Consider the following 20,382-nt stretch of genomic DNA (forward strand, 5'->3'; position numbering starts at 1 on the left):
CCGAGTGCATGCTGGGAACTTTCAGTCCGGGCCACCTTTTATGCTTGAGGCCGCGCGGTGTATGCTGGGTGGCCTCTTCTCCCACCCTTCCTCTTTTGTCTTGCTAAACAGTTAAAACAAACGGGCTATTCTTTGGAAGGGTTGTCTTCTGTGTTTGAGGAATGCATATTAATACAGATGTTAAGTTTTATATTCATGCTAGTGCGTGCAGAGGAAGCCACATGCAAGTTCTTTAATTTTGTTTCACATCATTCACTATATATCAAGGTCTTGCAAATTAAAAAAATGAGAAGTAGAAAGGGCTTAAGAAAGGACGTGACATGGAAAAACTGCCTCCCACAGGAGGCCAAGCTGGGCCCATCTTTGCTGTCCTGCAAGCAGGTGGCTTTTCCTTAGTGATGGGCTATCTAGAAGACGATAAATAGGGTGGTTTATATTTTGATGCTTCTAAATCTTTTTTTTGGTAATGCTTTTACATAACATTCTAAATATAATTTTACTAAGTCTTTAATACTTGAATAATTTATTTTCCGTTTTTAATGCAGTTTTTAATTATATGACCTTTTCTAGGAGAAAAGTTGAGTGAAATATTTTAAATAAAAGCTGTATTAAATTCTGTTCAGAAAGTATGTTGGGGTGATAGGGGGCAAGGATGAGGTCTTGCATTTTTATAAACATACAATCAGATTTCTTGTGAAGTGTTTCCTCTTTATCAGGAAAAAATTGAGTTATTTTTCTAGATGTATTCCTTTAAAGCATTCATTTTTCATAAAATATTGATCTTATGATGGATATTCTTTCCTACTCTTTATTGTTTTTAGTTCTGTATTTTTATATGTTTCGTATTTTCCCATTTTATTTATCAGGCAGTCTATAGTTGTACTGTTAGTGCATCATACCTACTGCTCCCCAATGGAGTGTGCTTTGTCCTTCACAAGGCATTGTGAAGCAACTTAAAATTTAAAAAAAATGTTTTTAAAAGACAAATACATGTAATTCATGCATCTAGAAATACTTACATAGTCCGCTGGGCAGTAGATAGGTCACAATATCTACTGATTATGAGAGCTACATAAAATCTCAAAACGCATGAGATGCCTCATTGGTGATTGGATTGAGATTAACAGACTAAATTCATATTCTTTATTAAAGAGCTGTTCTGGATCAGTTAAAAAACCTATCTGTATCTTAGGTATCCTCCTCCTACTTAATCCATCAAAAGTTTTTCTTAGGTTTATCTCAGTGTGTAATTTCACATGTGTTCTGTAGTCACCAGTTTAAGAAAGAATAGGGCACCAAGAAAGTTGCTTTTTTAGCAAAGCTTAGGGAGTTTACTGTATGTAGGAGCTCAGGTTTCCACACTCTCCTGGGTCTAAGCCAAGCCCTAATCAAAACAGGTGCTTCCATGATCTATGTACCTGTGTGGGCACTTATTTCGCTGGCCATCTTGAAGCTCTTGTCTCAGTCACCATATTCACTGCTCCCGTTGTGTTGAGAATAAGTGGGGAAAGAACCTGAGAGCCAGCCAGGATTCAAGAAAACTATTGTGGAGACTTCGGTTCCTTAGCTGGGCTGACAGCTTGTCAGGGTTACTGGTAGTGTGGATAATGTTTAATTAGATATTCAAGGTCTGGATAGGGTAGAATACTGACAGCGTGGCATCAAAACTGATAAAAGCAAGGTGAATAAAATTATTTTTTTAAGAATCAAATTGATTTAAATCACTATTTAAATTATAAATTATTTTTTAAAATTTGAATAATCAAAAAATAAATTTAAAATTTTGATTTGGTTTAAATCAATTCCACCCTGGATAAAAGTGCCACTTCACATTTCAGTTTCTAAAGTGAACCAATAATTCCTTTTACAACCCACAAACATATTTCCTTCCAAATAAGACAGATATTTTTATCAGACCTTAAATTATTGGTTATTGTTGGGTGAAAAATGTGCTTCTTTGAAATATATTCAGTCAAATTCTTCAAAAGGTTTTCTTGTCCTTCAGCTTGTCACCCAGGTGCAGTGAACCAACTTAATTACAACAGCACATTTATTTTCCAGGTTGGAAACATACTTTTTACCTCCATGTCAAAAACATTTGCTCTCTGTCATTTCCATTTCTTTCCAGTCACGAGATGAGCTTTCCCCTTTCTAGGTCAAAGTCCCACTGAACAACTTGCTTAATGTGAGACAGGAACACTCTGTAACTTATCCAGTAGTTTGGATGAAATGTAAACTCAAGCACAACAAATGCCATAAATATTTGCCAGGGCTCAAGCTGTGCTGTGGTATTTTGTTTTCAGGGAGCCCCTTCAAGGGTCTAAATGACTTCATTTCATTCATTCCGGTGCATTTTGATCGTTTTTGTTTGCTTTTTAAACACCTGACAGACAAATTTTAACATCTAATCCTGGAATATGTGTTTTATTTTCCAACTCGTGCTTCTTGAAATCAGCTGAAGTAAAGCCCAGGGCTAGATAGTCCTGAGCCTTTGTTGTTAATCAGGTAGGGCAGAAGACCTGGCAAGTGAGGAAACATAACAGTGCTTAGCAATCAAGAGGATTAAAGCTGCACATCTCTCTGGTCTCAAATACCTTTTGAAACACCTTACATTTATGTAAAATAGAGATAGGTATTCAGAGGTTTGTACACACCGCACACCACAGGTATTGCGCGTTCGCTTCCCCCGCCTCCCTGTCTGTATCCCCCACTCACCAGCTGGCATGTGCTCCTCTCCTCCTTCTCTACAGCTACTTGACCCGTCTCCGGCACGAGCATGAGCTTCTCTTCCCTGCCTCCTTGGCTGATTGCCTAGTTAGACAAGGAGGCAGGACAGGCAAACCTGCGCTCCTTCTGGGGACTGGTCAAACAGCTGAAGAGGAGGAGGAAAGAAGTGGGCTTCAACTGGTGAGTGGGTCAGTGACACCCGTGATGCCATGTGTACAAAAAGATGTGAAGCTCTGAACCGAGGTTCATGCCCATCTCTGATGAAAATTCCCATTTCTTATTCATGCCAAGTAGCAGAGCTTGGTAAAGTTATTGGACTACAATACCCAAGCCAGCATGGCCACTGAGTTGCTCCAGATAAATTGAAAATGTGGGACCCTAGCCCATTTAAATCTTTGAAATTTCTCTTTTTGTCAATAAAAACTGAATCGTGCTTCGTCTAGGGCAATGGTCCCCAACCTTTTTGCCTCCATGGATCGATTTAGCGGGCGGGCGGGAGAGAGGCCGTGTGGGTGTGGGAAGGGTGTGCATGCATCTGCACATGTGGGGCGGGGGCAGGAGATTTGTCTCCGCAGCCCAATCCTGGCAAGGCCACAGACTGGGACCGGTCTTCGGATGAGGGGTTGGGGACCCCTGCTCTAGGGAATCCCTGATTCACAACAAGCCAGATTCACTACCACAATAAAACGTAAGCATTTTTTTTTACTGATTATAATACATTTGCCTTCTCATTCGGATTATAGGGTAGATTAACTCTACATAGAATGGCAGGCAATGACCTGTGCAAAAAGGCTGTGAATCTTGATTCGTTCTCTAAAAACTATGTGATGACAGATGCATCGTTCATTACATTGACCTCTTGCAGGCAGCCAAAGTGTTTGTCAGGTCATGGTGCCTCTGTATTAACCTGAAATTCAGATCTTTTGGAAAGCCCTCACAATCCCACTGGGTTAAAAACACATGTCCAGAACAGCTGTGAATTCCTCCAGGAGAGGAATAAGTCCAATAACTACTATGGATCTTGAAGTACCCTTAGTCTTCCAGCTCTGCTTTTGAAGAGTTGCTGAGCACTCTTCCCTAGATTCCCAATTCTTGTGTTTTATTGTTTTATCCTATACACTACTGGAAGCCGCCTGGAGTAGTCGAGTAGACCAGATAGGTGGGGTATAAATAAATAAATAGTTTTTTATTTCTCAAGAGTCCCTTAAATCTGTTTCAGGTATGCAGAACAGAGGGCTAAACGGTGGGGAACAATCTTGGATCTTTCCTTTTGTGGACAGAAGTCTTAGCCGTGAGAAAAGGGCATAGGTTAGTCCCTGGTTATCCCAGGGCCAGCCCTACTATTAGACAGAGCAAGGCAGTCACCTCTAGCAGCAGATGATGAGAGTGGTGTCAGCCTTCCAGCTGGTCCATCTGAGTTCTTTGGGCTGTTTCCCCAATTTCCCAACTGTCCCCCTCCTCATAAGGGACAGGAATCGGAAAGGAAAGGCATGTAAAACAATAACAAAGCCAAGAAAGAAGACCGTCTCAAACACTGCCTATTCTGTCTCTGAGAGTACAGTATGTGTTTATGGGGAGGGGATCCTTTTTCAGGGACATGTATATAAACAAAACTGACAAAGACCTGCATCCACAAGCACTACAATACATGGAAATTGCCTTTGAAGTGGTCAGCTACATCAGTGTTCTTATTCTCTCAGACCTTATTATAATACACAAACTTCACATTTTAACCCGGATAATATTGCCATATGAGAGCCATGTCTTTTTTGTGCCCTCAATAAATCCAAGTGATATTGGCCAAAATCCTGTTGCCTAAGACACGTGGTGTACTTTGTGAGTTGCCTTGGTTAAGAAATCATTGTAGACATTATCTGTATGCCAGTTTATGCCTATCATGGTTTCTTGACTTGAAACAATATGCCTCCAAAAGTTATCCAGACATTTGTAGATTTCTTGGTGCAATTGGCGTAATTTTGGCCTCTACTTTTTTTTAAATGACCTCAAAGAAGGGCTATTAACATTCCAAAATATATCAGATTAAAATAAAATGCAGACATATTTTGAGAATGTGCTCTCTAAACTTATGAAGAGAACAAATGTGCTGCCTCAACTATCTTCTTGAGCCAGTAGACTGGTAACTGATGCTGGCTCAGAGCTTGGAAAAATTACTTTTTTAGACCACAATTACCAGGATTCTAGCCACCATAAGCAGCAGCTCTATGAGATAACTGAGCCATCTCACCTAGTCTGCCTCCTAGTAACATTTCAGAAACAGCGTATGTCACTTATAAAGGCTCTTGACTGGGGAACACCAGGAAGTGGAGAGGCAGCTAGCCAAACTGGGCCACATACACCTGCAAGCATTACCCATAAGCAGAGATCCTTTGCTCAAGTAACTTGAACGATCATTATCACCCTGCCAGAAACGAGAAAGTGAATCACTAAGAGAAGGCACTTCCATTTTCACATGCTAATTTATAAAGAGAAATGCGGATTCAGAGTGAATTCTTATGCAGTAATTTTAACAGATGTGTGTGAGCAGGTTGCTTCTGGCATCCTGGGCAGACTGTCGGATCTTGCTCAGTGTCCCTTGGGCACAGAGACTGCTGGACCTAAGATGGGTGCTGGGACCAGCCAGTCTGGCCAGAGGAAGGAGAGTTGAAGGTACTGAGCAGGAGCACCTGGGGAAGGAGTTGGGGCTCGGCTGTGCAGGGAACTCTGGATGATAAAGTTAGAGAAGACAAAGGATGGAGACTAGGGGCAGGAGGAGGCCGGGATGATGCACTGGAGGAACCAGTGCCAGCCTTCCTGGCAAATATACCTTCAAATATACGTTGTGAGGGGGCCCTTGGACTGGACTTCCGGTGGAGGTGCATGTCTCACAGGATGGGGGGGTCCGTAGTGTGGACTGGGACCATCAATAGTCACACCAGGGTGACCACCAAAGACTGCCACAGCCATCCAGACAGTTAGCGCAGGGCTCAACCGGGACGCAGATGAGGTGCTGGAGACACTAGCGCCAGCGGGAGCATCTGCAGCACCTACAAGAGGAAGCAACGCAAACCCAGGGCTAGAGGTGACTCACCCATAGAAGCCCTCTTTGTGGGGTGCAAGTGGGCAAGGGCAGCTTTGAGAGCCCTTAGCTCCTCCACGGGTCCTGTTGGTCCTGGCCTTGGTGAAGCCAGCTGGAGGCCCTGAAGACACCAGTCTCTTGGAGAGACTAGTAACTGGAGCTCAATTCCCCCAGGGAACAGACATGACGGGAGAGTGTTGGTGGTGCTGAAAATGTTGCTGTATCTCCTGCCTTAATCCAAGAAAAACAGAGTTGCCTCAACTTTTCAGCCTGGAGCCCCCGGATATACGGATCGCCCACCATCTTGGCCTTTGGTGGGGGCAGCCACATTCACAAAGTGCAATACATGTCACCATAGAGGAAAGACAATGGCCAGTCCTAGTCCTTTGGAGTAGGCCCATTGTTTATAACCTGTTTCTCATCCCATACAACCACAATAATATCAATCTTAGATTTTTTTTGGTTATACCAGTTCTACTCTCATACCACAAAAAAGAGTGAAACCTAGGGATAACAATCAGTTGCCTTTAATTAATGCTGTTATTACTCATCGCTTGTCTGTTATTGTTAAAATCGTTTGGAGAAGGAGTGCCCTGGAAGTACAACTGTGGCTTTGAAACCAGTTTAAAACTGCACGCCTCTGAACGTGTGCCAGTTGGAAGCACAAGGAAAAACAGGATATAGTTTTCTGCTGACTCTGCAGCTCTGAATCTTTGCTGAACTTCCTGAGAAATCATGTAAGGGGAAGTAACATGCAACTGAGATAACCTTTTTTATTGAGAAAATATACATAATTGAAGTAGAAAAATAATCAGCTACAAGAAACGTAACCCTTTGGTTTACAAGTCATACTAAAAGCAAAGGAACCTGTGTTGCTTCATATTGAAAAACTCCACACTCCACACCCATGCAAAACCTGGGCTCCAAGGTAGGGTTTGCATTTCTTCCAGCAGAACCTCATCTAACTGATACTGCAATTCTATACGTGCACAGGATTTAACAGAGGAACTAGGAACTTTGCAAGAGCAAAGTGCAGGAAAATAATAAGAGATGTCTGCTGAACACTTCCTAAGAGCTAATTTCTTAATATACGTAAGCACTCTTCAGTTTTTACTAAATGTTCTCTCTAATGTGCTTTAAAGAGCACTCAGCTCTTGTCACTCCATTATTATTACTTCCTCCACATAGATAGTGAAATATCTATAGAAGAAATGTTCCTGTTCACACATAGACTCCCTAGGCAAGCAACAATCCTGATTTCTCAGGGTTCATAATACATTACACATATTTTTCTTGTAATGTTATTGGATCAGGTATAGATATTGGGGTGGGGTGGGGGGGAGAGAACTGGCAGGAAAGGGAGCTCTCTCTTCCAAAATGGCTTTGGAACAAACAGAATTAGCTTAATCTCTTGTTGTCGCTATTCTCACTTGTCCTCTTCTTCACCCTGTGCTGAAAACTGAATGAGAATAGCGTCATTAAAAACTGGAACAGCACAAATCACGGTCTGGATCAAAACCCAACTTCTGAGGCATAGCATAAAACATTAATCTTTTCTTCAAAGCCACCCAAGGAATGGAATTTTGTACACACAGCAGGTTATTCCATCAATTAATTGCTCTTTCAATTACAGAGTTCTTCCTTGTAACATTGAATACATACTTGCCTCCTTAAAGTGATTACAATAACATTGAAACAGGGAAGAGGGAAGGGTGTTCTCTCTCCAAGGGATCAGGTATTCTATTCCTTTCTGAAAGTCTTCTAGGTATTTGAAAACCATCAGTGCAATCTCCCCCAGTCTATAAAATAAGCAAGGAATACGGCTGATGGGCTGTGGAGTTTGCAAAGTCTACATATCTTCACAGTTTTAATAAAATAAAATATAACATTAGCAAATGGAGAGAAGACTGGATGGAAAACCTCATGTTATTACCAAAACAATATGGGCAGCATTTTAAAAATTGCACACATCAGTTTATTTGGTTTATTTTACCCATTCTTTTCCTAGGGGATGCCTGGCACGAGGAGCCCTCTGGGTTTGTCAGTCTTACAACAGTCGCCCGCCCGGTAGATACAGGGCTAGAATGGGCAGAAGCTTGACTGGAGGCAATCTCAGCCTGGTTGCAGCTCGGACTCGGTGAACAGCTAGGTATCGCCACCAAAGCCTGAGTCATGTGTTGATGAATGGAAGTGTCACCGTCTGAGATAGATTCAGTGTCAGGCCGGTCTCTAAAGGACTCCTCCAATATCGGCGATGGCAACGACGCCGAGACCGGGGGGCAAATCATGGGGTCAATCCTTCGAGGAAGGCTTGTCTTGCTTATCTTTCTTGTGCTTAACCGATTACTTCTTTTACTTCATTGTCTCAGCAGGTGCATGCTTCAGAGTCAACGGCGAAGTGGAGGTCGAAGATTTCTTTGACACCAATCCCGAAGTTCTTTTAATTGACTTCGTTGGAGACCTCGGCGATGGAGTAGCTGGTAAGGATGATGCCGGGGGTTCCAGGCGAGGAGTAGACCCTTGGGCTAGGGTAAACTCCATGGATGGTGTAGAGGGGGAAAGGGACTTATCCCAAAGGTAAACCCAAAGTCTACGCTCCCGCGACTATAGGGCAGGCTTAGAGAGCTTGCTTGGGGTTGATGTCCTTCCCCTAAACAATAAAGGCAGCTCTTGTGTCCGTCAGTAAATGGTATCTTGGCGGCACAGGCGATACAGTGCTTGAAAGAGCCTGAGGAGACCATAGACTAGTCAAAACTCCAGGGAGAAACAATCGAGAAAAATAAACTCACGGGTCGATGAGAAGTTAGAAAAGAGTAACAGTTGTGTGGATTCACAGAGGCCACATAAAAGAAACAGCCTCTTTCTTATATGGTACTGTCTTCTCCAGGGATTGTACTACAGTACTTTAGAAAGTAGGACAGTAACTTTTTATTTTTACCTGAATGTACCCTTATGTTAAGTTTCACACCTTGTATTTATCAAAGCTTGGAAAAATTACTTTTTAAATTATAGCTCCCAGAATGCTTTCCAGCCAGGTTGGCTATGCTAGTCGAGGGGCATTCTAGGAGCTGTGGTTCCAAAAAGTAACTTTTCCAAGTGCTGCATATCAATGATATGCAAGAAGGACAGAGGGCTAGAATAGCATTTCCCAAGTTGGTGCCCATCTGGTGTGTTGAAATGCAACCTAAGCAGTGAAGCAAGTGCTTTGCAGTCTGATTCCATGCAGCAGTCAAAGGGATAGGACTGATCTCCAGGCTCCCATGGCTGATGATGATGATGATGATGATGATGATGATGATGATGATGATGATGATGATGATGAATTTAATTTATATGCTGCCCACACTACCCAAAGGTCTCTGGGCGGCTTACAACATTTAAAATACTGTACAATAAAATTTAGAACAATTAAAATACAATTAAAATATATATAAAAATTGCCATTGGACCCTCAGATAATATTATTTCAATTAAAAGCCTTCTGGAACAGGAAGGTTTTGACCTGGCGCCAAAATGTCATCAGCGTCGGTGCCAGATGAATCTCACTCGGGAGGGCATTCCATAGTCTGGGGGCAGCTGCTGAAAAGGCCCTTTGTCTACAAGCCGTCCCTCTTACCTCCTTAAGGGACGGCTCTTTCAAAAGGGCCCCCTGGCTAGATCTTAACTGCCGGGTAGGCTCATATGGAAGGAGGCGGTCCTTCAGGTATCCAGGGCCCAAGCCTTTTAGGGCTTTATATGTCAAAACAAGCACTTTGAATTGGGCCCGGGCAGCAACTGGTAGCCAATGTAACTTATACAGAATCGGCTTGATATGTTCCCTGGTGGCTGCACCACTCACCAGCCACGCAGCTCGATTCTGGACCAGTTGCAGTCGCCGGACCGTCTTCAAAGGCAGCCCCACATAAAGCGCATTGCAGTAATCTATGCGGGATGTTACCAGTGCATGTGTAACTGTCATGAGACTCTACTCATCCAGGTAGGGCCGCAGCTGGTACAATTTCCGCAGCTGAAGGAAGGCGCCTCTGGCCACCGAGTCCACCTGGGCTTCCAGTGTTAGACTGGGGTCCAGGAGCACCCCCAAGCTGCGGACCCTGACCCTTAGGGGGAGTGTAACCCCATTCAGGACAGGGAAATGGCCCTCCAGCCTGTCCGGTGAAGCACCCACTAACAGCACTTCCATCTTGTCAGGACTGAGTTTCAATTTATTAACCCTCATCCAGTCCATTATCAGGTCCAGACACAAGTTCAGCACAGAAACTGCCTCACCTGGATTGGTGGAAAACGAGAGGTAGAGCAGAGTGACGTCAGTATATTGCTGACTCCTCAGCCCAAACCTCCTGATGACCTCTCCCAGCGGTTTCATGTAGATGTTGAACAGCATGGGGGACAGTATTGAGCCCTGAAGAACCCCATGATGAAAGGGGACACCTGATCTTACTGTGGTGCTGGCTCTCACAACTGTTAGCTCAGTGGTTTTGGTTTCTGGCTGTGGATTTTATGATCCATAGGGTCCCTTCCAGCTCTGCAGTTCTGAGATTAAATGATCCGAGTCACAGTATTGCTACTGGCACTGACTCCTGACATTGAATTGAGTCTATGTGGGTGCAAGACTCTCTCTGAATGTGCAAAAAGTGTTGGTACAGCCCACTGGGTCGGAGCACCTGGCTGTAGAGGCAGGGGTCAGAAATTCAAATCTCCACTGTGCCTCCTGAAAGAGCCTGTGCTGCCATCTATGTGGCTTTGAGCACACTGGACCATTCCAAAGTCCTACCAACAGGAAGATTTGGCAAACCACCTCTGGCTACTTTCTACCTAGAAAACTCTGGGGGGAACTGTTGGATTCAGCTTGATGATACAAAATGTATTGAAGGTGGAAGGATGCTAAAGCATTGCTATGGTCAGAACTGGGTGTTTCGATAAACCCACATTCCACATCCTAGTAAATCCCAGCACTCATTTATGCCAGCAAATTAGCACAAAGCCAATTGTAGGCAGAAGGGTTTTTAAAGGTTGTGTGCTTTGTGTTGTCAAATGACAACTTATAGTGATCCTAACAGGGATTTCAAGGTAAGTAAGATATTTAAGAAGTTGTTTTACCAATTTCATCCTCCCAGTGAGTTTCCATGGCCAAGCAGGTCTCCTGAATCCCAATTTGTCACTTTATCCATTACACACACAAAAATTAAGAATTTGTGGGACAGAGTAGTGAAGTTTCTTGCATATAATGATGGCAAAAAAGATGCAGTAGATCAGTGGTTCTTAACCTTTGTTACTCGGATGTTTTTGAACTGCAACTCCCAGAAACCCCAGCCAGCACAGTTGGTGGTGAAGGCTTCTGGGAGTTGCAGTCCAAAACTCTTGAGTAACCCAAGGTTAAGAACCAGTGCAGTAGATCATGGAGCATAATGGTGATGTGGAGGTAGAAAGTTTCCACATCCTCGTAACAAAAGGGGATGGATATGCTGGAAGGACTGCAGCTGAGGCATGTATTCCCTTGAGCACTTCACTGGTCAGAAGGCCATCATGCCAATCATACTTTGTATTTTCTGTCTCTTTCCATTCTGGAAGCTGTTGGAAGCTGGGCAGGGGGGGGGGCAGAGCAAGAAGAGGTACCTCTCCCTTCCCTTCATGGAAGAAGCTATGATAAGACAAGCAGACAGAGCTAACCAGGATGAAAAGGCCTGTTTTTCATACCTGCAAGGCAGTCTTATCAGAAACCCTGGGGACGATGCTCAGTTACAGCATAGCACAAAGATGATCTAGCCAAGCTAGAGAGAATAACAGATTTTAACCCCGATAAGTAAGGAATGTTACCCAAAAATCGCACTGACATGAAATATAAGGGGGAGAAACACACATTTTGTCCCAGTTTGAACACTCATTACATGTTTCGGCTGCCCATTCAAAACACAAGCCACATTAAAATGCTTTTTCACACAGTAACAGAGAGTGCTCACAATATATTGTTGCTGTGAAAATTCATTCTTCACTTGGCAACTTTGCTCAAAGGAAACCTAAGACGTATGGCAGATTATGTGACTAGTCCTGCTGATCTTAAAATCCTCGTCTTTGAATCTGTAAGTCCTGATTCCACAACACACACACACACACAGAGAGAGAGAGAGAGAGCACCACCACCACCACCATGGTATTTAGCTGTTGCAGCTAACTTGAGCTTGCATTGCATTTCCCATAGGGCCTACCTTTCTCCGGATGATGGCCTGAATCTCTGGAGCTGACCTTAAGCCATTTAAAGTCCATCCACTGTACATCATTGGGTTATTGCTCACTACAGTGGACCCTTGACTTACAGACGGCTTGACTTACAGACTTTCTGAGTTACAGACTTCTCTGGCCGCAAAATTTAGGTTTGACTTGCAGCCTGAGAATTGACTTACAGACCAGAAAAAAACCAAAATGGAACAAAAACGGCCTGTTACGGGATTAATCGGTTTTCAATGCACTGTAGGTCAATGGAGACTTGACCTACATACTTTTTGACTTGAGAACCGCCTTCCAATACGGATTAAGTTCTCAAGTCAAGACCCCACTGTACTTCACATTATAAATATCAAGATTGCAAACATGTTTTTGTAGAACTCCCAGGAAGAACGCTATCAGCTGAACAAATATTAGGAGAGTTCAGTAACACACCCAGCTTTTCCCCGATTGAAGTCATGTCTGCTCTATTACATAAAAGGCATTAGGAACATGGGAAGGCCTTATATGTTAGTAAGAATGCAGCAGTACAGAAGCAACATTAACTTGTGGATTCAGCTTTTTGAAATTCAGAATGATTAGCTGAGCAAACTTCCTCCTTTGTAAACAAATCAACACCCACGATTCTTTCTGCAAAAATAAGAAACCTTGTGTTTTATTAGAGAAATACACTTTTGGTGTAAAAGGTGATAGAAGTCCTAATTCTAGCAAAAGAAGTTGGAGACATCAGGAGTCAGGGAAGTTCCTTTCACCTCAGAAGTAAAAAAGTCAATATGTCTCCACCATAGAGGGAGTATGGAAGGTATGAGAAGGAAGGTGGTGATATCAGCAACCCTATAAATATCAATCTATGGTTGAAGGAGGGTCAACACAGGTCAGAGCAGGTAAAAGACAGTCTAGAAAACCTGAGGAGGCTCTCTATCTACTCTTCCCCATGCAAAGACACGTATCTTCTTGAGTGAAAGCTCATCAGCAACCAGTGACTTCCAGCAACACCAAATCAGACCCTTCATCTTTCTCGCTTAATATTCTCTGCAGTGATGGATTAGAACCTGCCATTGTTTCCAGAGTCTTTTCCAGCCCTAGTGGGAGATGCCAATACTGATGGTGGAACTCTCTGCTTGCAGACCATGCACTTTGCCCCTGATGTATACAATTCATGAGACAATCCAGCAGTGGCTTTCTGCCCTTTGCTCAGCTGTGTTTTCCTAGCTTAAATTCAGAGTTTGGGAAGTTACTTTCTTGGACTACGACTCCCAGAATCTTCCCAACCAGTAGGACTAGTGGTCATGTTTATGGAGGGATTCTGGGAAATGAAGCCCCCCCATCAAATAATGAAACAAAATAAGATTTTTGTATGTGCAATTGACGGGGTGGGGGGAGAAAGGAGAATGCATAGCTGCACCGTTTTGTTCTGTGTTTTAGTTTTAGTGACATTTGATTGTAGACCAGGGTAAAGAGATAAATGTCGGAAATAATTTATTAACAAGGAGTTGTTTAAGGGGAAGGTTCTGACAACTGTCTTGAAAGAGCACCTCACATTAACTACTGCTGATTCATCCTTCGGAGCAAAGATCCCTTTTAGTTTGTTACATTGCTCTCTGCCAGAGATCTGTAAAGGAACCTTTTACCAGATCAAACTGGATCTGCCTGGTGAAGTTGTGGTGATTTATTTCTCCTGATTTCCTTTCCCCTGGTGTGGTTGCTTGAGATGCTTAAACCTTCTGGGGCTGTTTGCTCCATCACATGCTTTTTATAATACGTACATGATATATGCTCTCCTCCTGTAACCTCTGTTGCCTAGGCTAGGGCTGGGCAATTTAGAGCCATCCAGATGCCCCTGGACTGCAATTCCTCCTATCCCTTCATGTTTACTTTGCCGCCAAAAACACATGGAACTTGTATTCCAACATTTAACAGGAGTACAGATCGCCCAATGTTGGTCTAGATCAGAGCTCAGAATAAGTGATCTTTTTTGGCTTACAAGTTCTGTCCCCCAGCCACCATGTGCCGTGGTGATCAAGGATGCCACGGAGGCGGTGAAATTCAAATAGATACCTTTTCCAAGCACTAATCTAAACAGTGTGAGATACGTTAGGTCCCAACAGTTAGGAATTTGCTCATGGGGTAGAAATTGGTCTAAAGACGGACCTGGAATGCTGCACTTGTCCCCAGGTCCACATTTTGCCCATGCCTGTTTTCAGCTGGAAGCTACTCGAGACAAACACCTGCATTTTCCTATGCATGCTGATGTTGACTTATTTCAAGATTGCAATAATAGATAGATGTTCCCAGGGGATTACTTGGGTGCTTGGATGTTTTGCTATTTAGACTCCTTTCTACATGACAACCATTTCCTTACAACGTAATGTCACACTCAAGCCGGTTAATTCCAACCCCACCCCCATTCTAGTATATGCAAACGTATACTGTAGAATTTACCAATCCAGTGCCCTCTAGATTGCATAACATGCAACATCCCCCATGCTGCTTGGGGATGATAGGCCTTGTAAGTCATGCTGACTACGAGTGATGGAAGACTCCTCCTCCTTGGAGCAAGATTGTTTGTTTGCTAATGGCCAGAAATCTCCTAAAATCCAGAAGGTTTATCAGGAGCCTCAGCATGCCCATGATAGTGTGAAGGAAAGAGGAGAAGGGGACGACAGAGGACGAGATGGTTGGACTGGGTCATTGAAGCTACCAACATGAATTTGACCCAGCTCTGGGAGGCAGTGGAAGACAAAGGGGCCTGGCATGCTCTGGTCCATGAGGTCCCGACTAAACAACAACAACCCCCATCTTGGTAACTCAACTGTTTACAGGCCAAAAATGAAAGGTGTACAGCAGAAACAGTTAATCATTGCAGAACCACCAAAATGATGTTGAGAATTATCTCTGCCCTGATCCACTAACTGAACATTGTCCTATTTTATGTCTATGAAACTGCATATCAGGACAATTCGATACCACATTACATCTTATCTGTATCACATTGTCAATCATCTTAATTTGCTTGCGGAGACAGGATCTTTGCAGTTTCAATAAATGATAAATTACTTCGTTTCATGATCTCAGACTGCTTCTTCTAAGGGCACAATCCTATGTAGCCAAGATAGTCAAAGGTAGTCTGGGCTGGTGCTTATCCCACTGAGGCTGTACTGAATCAAAACACTTTCCAGCAGAGGGATGTTGGAAGTATTTAGGACTACCCTAACCCTGGCTCAAATTTGCACTCGCATACTGAGTGTGAGTCTGAATTGAATGAGCTGTGGACTTACTGTAACTCAGCTCCTCTCCTTCTCTCCTCCCCTTTTCTGGTTCTCCTGAGCTGCAGACGCTGCACGAGTAGATCTGAGATTAGGCAACACAAGGGCATTTTCTCACCCCAACAAGCTTCTGTCTCTTCCAAACCTACCACAGCTGATTGGACTTCCAGTTATTATTTTGCAGCTTTGATTGCACTGCCTGTTAATTTAAAAAACAAAACATTTAAAAAACAAAAAGCCACAGAATCACAAATAATCCACAATGCTGTTAACATCAAACGGAATGTTGAAGATAGCACCCAATGCAATTCATATATTTTAATTTTTTCAAGGTAAAATACAGAATTTTAAAATCTGAAACCTTCTTACTTTCCTTCTTTGCACAGCTGAGAGTTACACTGGTTTTGTTCTTTGCATGGTTTTAAACAGGTCAAAGTTTTTTTCCCCCCGATTTCATTTTTTGGTAGGTCACTTAGAAACCTTTGCTATTGGGCCACGTGCACACACAAACACTATCCTATTAAAATGTGTTGCAAATTATATCTTTATAGATTTGTATATCTTTTATCATTCTCAACATTCCTTTTTGGCCATGTGGAATCAGAACAAGTAACTTTTCAGGACATGGAGGCTCTGCCTTCTTTGGTCCCTGGCTTAGAAAAAAGCTCTCCATTGTATAAATGGTGATTCCCTCCTACCTGGAACATAGAGGCTGGTGGGAGTGGGATGATTTTGTCGAAGGATAAAATGCAGAGAAAGAGACAAGACAGGATAGAAAGACAAATGGGGGTCTGCTGCCACCTTTGACCTTCCCCCTTATTCACTTTGGTCCCACATTGCTGCTCCTTTTGGCCCACCATAGTATAATATGCCCCTCCCTCCCAAGAGATTTTCCCAAAGAAATGCAGAGCTTAACATTAAAAAAAAAAAAATCAAGCTTTGGCAACTGCCTCTGGGAAACGTCATTATCCTCAGGCTACCTGTATCCAGAGACAAACAACCAGACCTTTGCACAGGACATTAGAAAACATTTGTTGTCATGTGTTCATATGCACTGATCTATCTGCCTTCACATTTTTAGCTCCCCTTGTGTGTTCTTGAAAGAACTAGGAACACAGAAGAGGGGACAATTGTGATTATGTAGAGTTGACAAAAAGGAAGCAGACCATGAAAGAGTGACGCTAGAGGTTACCAAGGCCATATATGAATTTTATTTAAGTATGTGGCTCTTGTGGTGCAGTGGTGCTAAGCCCTAATGTGTTTTTTTGGAGCAAACATTAATATAAGACCCTGTCTTATTTTCGGGGAAACACGGTATGATCTAAGTGGGGGAGCCCAATCAATGAAGAGAGGTCATTAACTAGTCTCACACCTCTTAATTGTCATTTTTAATACATGAAAGTGACTACCTGAAGAGGGAGAGAGCTACCTGTACCCAGGGTAGCTTCGCCACACGAGTCAAAAGTAGATCGGGTACAGCAACCTAGACTGTAACTTCCACATTCGAAATGCTAGTATGTGACTATCATTGTTTTTGGACTAAGCTGCAGCATTTTCATCCTAAAAGATGACTTTTCCACCCCCCCAGGGGTAAATCCACACTCTTTGAGGGTAACCTCCTCTCACAATTTCATGGCCTTGAGCTGTGTATCACACTGTCAATGTTTAATGGAAACATCCTGCCAAGCTGGTTATCCTCTTCAGCTCAGCACATTTGTCTCCCTGACCTTTGACAGAGCATTTAAAAAACGGGTGGGAACAGAAATGGGAAATGAGAAAACAGTCCCGTTAGTTCTTTTTCAAAATTAGAGCTGGCAGTTCAAGCCACTGAACCCAGACACCACCGGCACATAGTACTTTCTCCTGGAAAATGAACAAGAGTAGAGGAAGTTAAGAATAAGACTGTCTCAGGAAAAAAGGCTAGGTTCTTAAAGAAAGTGCAAGGTGAAGGTAGTTCTGGGTGCTGAAGTGAGTGTGGGACTTATTTTACAGAAACAAGAAGAAAAAAACCAAATCCACCCACACAACACCCACACTATTTTTGAAGCTGCTCCATGTTTGTTAAGACTGCCTGGGGATCCACTGTTGAAAGAGAACAGGACCCCAAAACTCAACAAGCATAAGCAAGTATAAACTATTTGGATTCCAGCCATAACTTCAAGGCTGACTGGGTATCTTTAAGATCAGGCAGAGAAACAGAAACGGCTGGAACAGGCGTTGCCAATTTAATAGTCTGCTAACTTTTCTGTTAAGCTTTTGTTCCCAAAACAGACACATGTAGGGAGGGAGTGCAATTATTACTAATTTTATCAATGTTCCAGCGTGTAATTTTCTCAAGGCTGTCAAGCCTTTATATTCAGCTTAACGATAGGCCAGAGCCAAATGCTGGCGTGAATTGTAAGAAAACATTCAGGTTACCTGAAAAAGAACGAAAGAGCTATGTAATGCTGCATAACAGGTCCATCTCTACCACTGGGCAGAGCAAAGCAGCCATCTCACACAGCAGGTGTGAGATATCATGACAAAAGAGGAAATTGTTAGGTATTTACTTTGTCATTATCATATTTTTACTTCCAGGAAGGAAGTGAACTACTTATTGGGCAGAAAGAACGTCATTGGTTTAAGTTCGTTCCCCTTGACATTTAGTCCAGTTGTGTCCGACTCTAGGGGGCGGTGCTCATCCCCGTTTCCAAGCCGTAGAGCCAGCGTTTGTCCGAAGACAGTTTCCATGGTCATGTGGCCAGCGCGACTAGACATGGAATGCCGTTACCTTCCCACCAAGGTGGTGCCTATTTATCTACTCACATTTTTACCTGGTTCTGAACTGCTAGGTTGGCAGAAGCTGGGACAAGCGATGGGAGATTGCTCCATCACATGGTTTCAATCTTATGACTGCTGGTCTGTCTTCTGACCTTGCAGCACAGAGGCTTCTGAGGTTTAACCCGCAGTGTCACCATGTATTGGTTTAAGTGCTACCCTTTAATTGGAGAAGCACCACTCGCTGCTCTGTCGCAAACAGCAAAATATTTTGGAATAGCCCTGCTAAATAAATATGCCATTGGGCATACAATATTCACTCACTTTTTTGTTTACAAAGGATGGTAGCAGTAGATTAATTTAAAGAGCAAAGACTATGTGAATTACCCTTTAGGATTCTTTCCACAACCTAGACGTGATGCAAATACGCACACTGATTTTCATAGATCACAAGTTCTGGATCAAAGGCACCCAAAGAAGGCAGAAGGGTCACAAGGGGATTCATGATTAAAAAAAGATATAGTGCAACCAGTTAGGCAGTGTAGCGCTAACAGGAGATCACCCCATGACTTCCTAGAACAAAATATCTCTGTTACTGGTCAGTCTGAGCACAACCATTGTTTTGGATTGCTGGTGCTGTTTATTTTTATTCTGCACTTCAGATACTATCCAAATTAAGAAAACAGCAGAGACCCTTGGTGGACATCACAATGGTCTACAATAGCTATAATACTGTGCAAAATATTGATCCATCTGGACGACCTCGTCTACCATTATCTAAGATCTCAGGCATCTAATAATAATCTTATTAATTTGACTATGTCCTTCACCTCATATGCCATGCGCAGGGTTGCAGGGGTAATTGGCTTTCCTCTCATTTTTTCTTCCCTACCTGTGAACTAGGGAAATCTTATCTACTGTAGTTTGATATCCCACCAAAACACGCTGAACTATATAACACATATGGATGACAGCACACATCAGGAGGGCAATAAACTGGGAAAATCCAGTGGTGGGTATTTTTATCTCTCCCAATGGTGTTGGACATTAATCTTTATCAAAGTAACCCAGCATAGTTGAATGCTGAGATGCAACAGCTGGAAGACTACCTTTGCCCATGGGAGCAAATGGGACGAGGGAGATTTCTTAGATTGCATTTGAGCAACTATAGCCCTTCGGATGGTTTTGAATTCCCAGTATCTGTCACCACCGGCTAGGTAGGCTAAGGCACATGTGGGATAGCTTGTGGACCATGGCAAGGGAACTGCCCCAGGTCATGAGCTGCCCTTGGCCAGATGTATCTGGAGGTCCTAATGGTCCACCTTTGCACTAGATGCCTTGTTTGAGGCTTACTCTCACCTACAGCCTTGAATTTCTGGATCTTTACTTTTATTATTGTTATGTGCCATCAAGTTGCCTGACTTATGAATATCCTATGAATGAACAACCTCCAGAATGTCTTATCGTTAACAGCCCTGCCCAGCTCTTGTAAACTCAAAACTGTGGTCTCCTTTAGGAAGTCAATTCCTCTTATGTGTGGTCTTTGCCTCCCTCCTTTCCTGCTGCCTTCAACTTTTCCAACCATTATTGGCTCGTTCCGTAGTCTTGCTTTCTCATGATGTGCCCAAAGCAGAACAGTCTCAGTTTTGTAATTTTGGCTTCCAAAGAAAGATTAGGATTGATTTGATCTAGGACTCATGCGTTCATCTTTCTGGTAGTCCTCCAGCATCGTGTTTAAAATGAACCAGCTTTCTTCCTGTCAGCTTTCTATCTACGCGGTCCATCTTTCTTGACCTTGGATCTCCAGCCACATCTCTTTACGCTTGACGAACTTTTCTTTATTGCTGCCCTTCCAAGTCAGTCTTTAATTTCTTGGCTGCAGTCTCCTTTTCAACAGATGATTGACAGACAAAATATCTTCATTGCCAAAGTTGAAAGTTGTGATCTTTATTACATGGCTTCCAGGTACAGCCCTGATGTTACTAAAAACCAGCTGTTGGGTAGAATTAATGGGGGGGGGGAGGGAGGAGGAGGTAAAGAAGAGATGCAGCCATGGAAAAACTTACTAGCACAGCACATATATTCAGTACTTCTTCTTTCTTCTCTGGTTAAGAAGTGTTTTCTTCTGAATGGAGGCCCTTCCCTTCGTCCCCCCTCCCCCTTTGACTCTACCATTGGCTGGGTAAGAAGGGGGTGGCGGGGGGGCTTAGAAAACCGCAATTCCCCCCAAAATCGCGGTCGTTGCAAAAAAAATATCCTCGCGCAGGACAAGACTTGTGACTTTCCCGCAGGAAAAACAAAGGTTCGGGTCAGTTTTCGCTCCGGGGGTTGGCCTCG

The 20,382-nt window shown here is 43.1% G+C and overlaps 1 long non-coding RNA gene across 2 annotated transcripts; it reads right to left on the reverse strand.

Annotated features, from left to right (window-relative positions):
• Positions 1 to 324: 324 nt before the first annotated feature.
• LOC140704987 (uncharacterized) lies at positions 325 to 20,241 on the reverse strand. Of its 2 annotated transcripts, none has more exons than XR_013541141.1 (3): positions 20,112 to 20,241; positions 15,301 to 15,487; positions 325 to 2,519 (listed from the first exon to the last, which is right to left on the reverse strand). It is a non-coding gene; the product is annotated as an uncharacterized LOC140704987 (long non-coding RNA). The 2 variants fall into 2 exon arrangements; XR_012084548.2 differs by having other exon boundaries at positions 15,658 to 20,241.
• Between the last annotated feature and the right edge of the window lie 141 nt (positions 20,242 to 20,382).

The sequence above is a fragment of the Pogona vitticeps genome, chromosome 2 (assembly GCF_051106095.1).
Source record: "Pogona vitticeps strain Pit_001003342236 chromosome 2, PviZW2.1, whole genome shotgun sequence".
NCBI classification, from domain to species: Eukaryota; Metazoa; Chordata; class Lepidosauria; order Squamata; family Agamidae; genus Pogona; species Pogona vitticeps.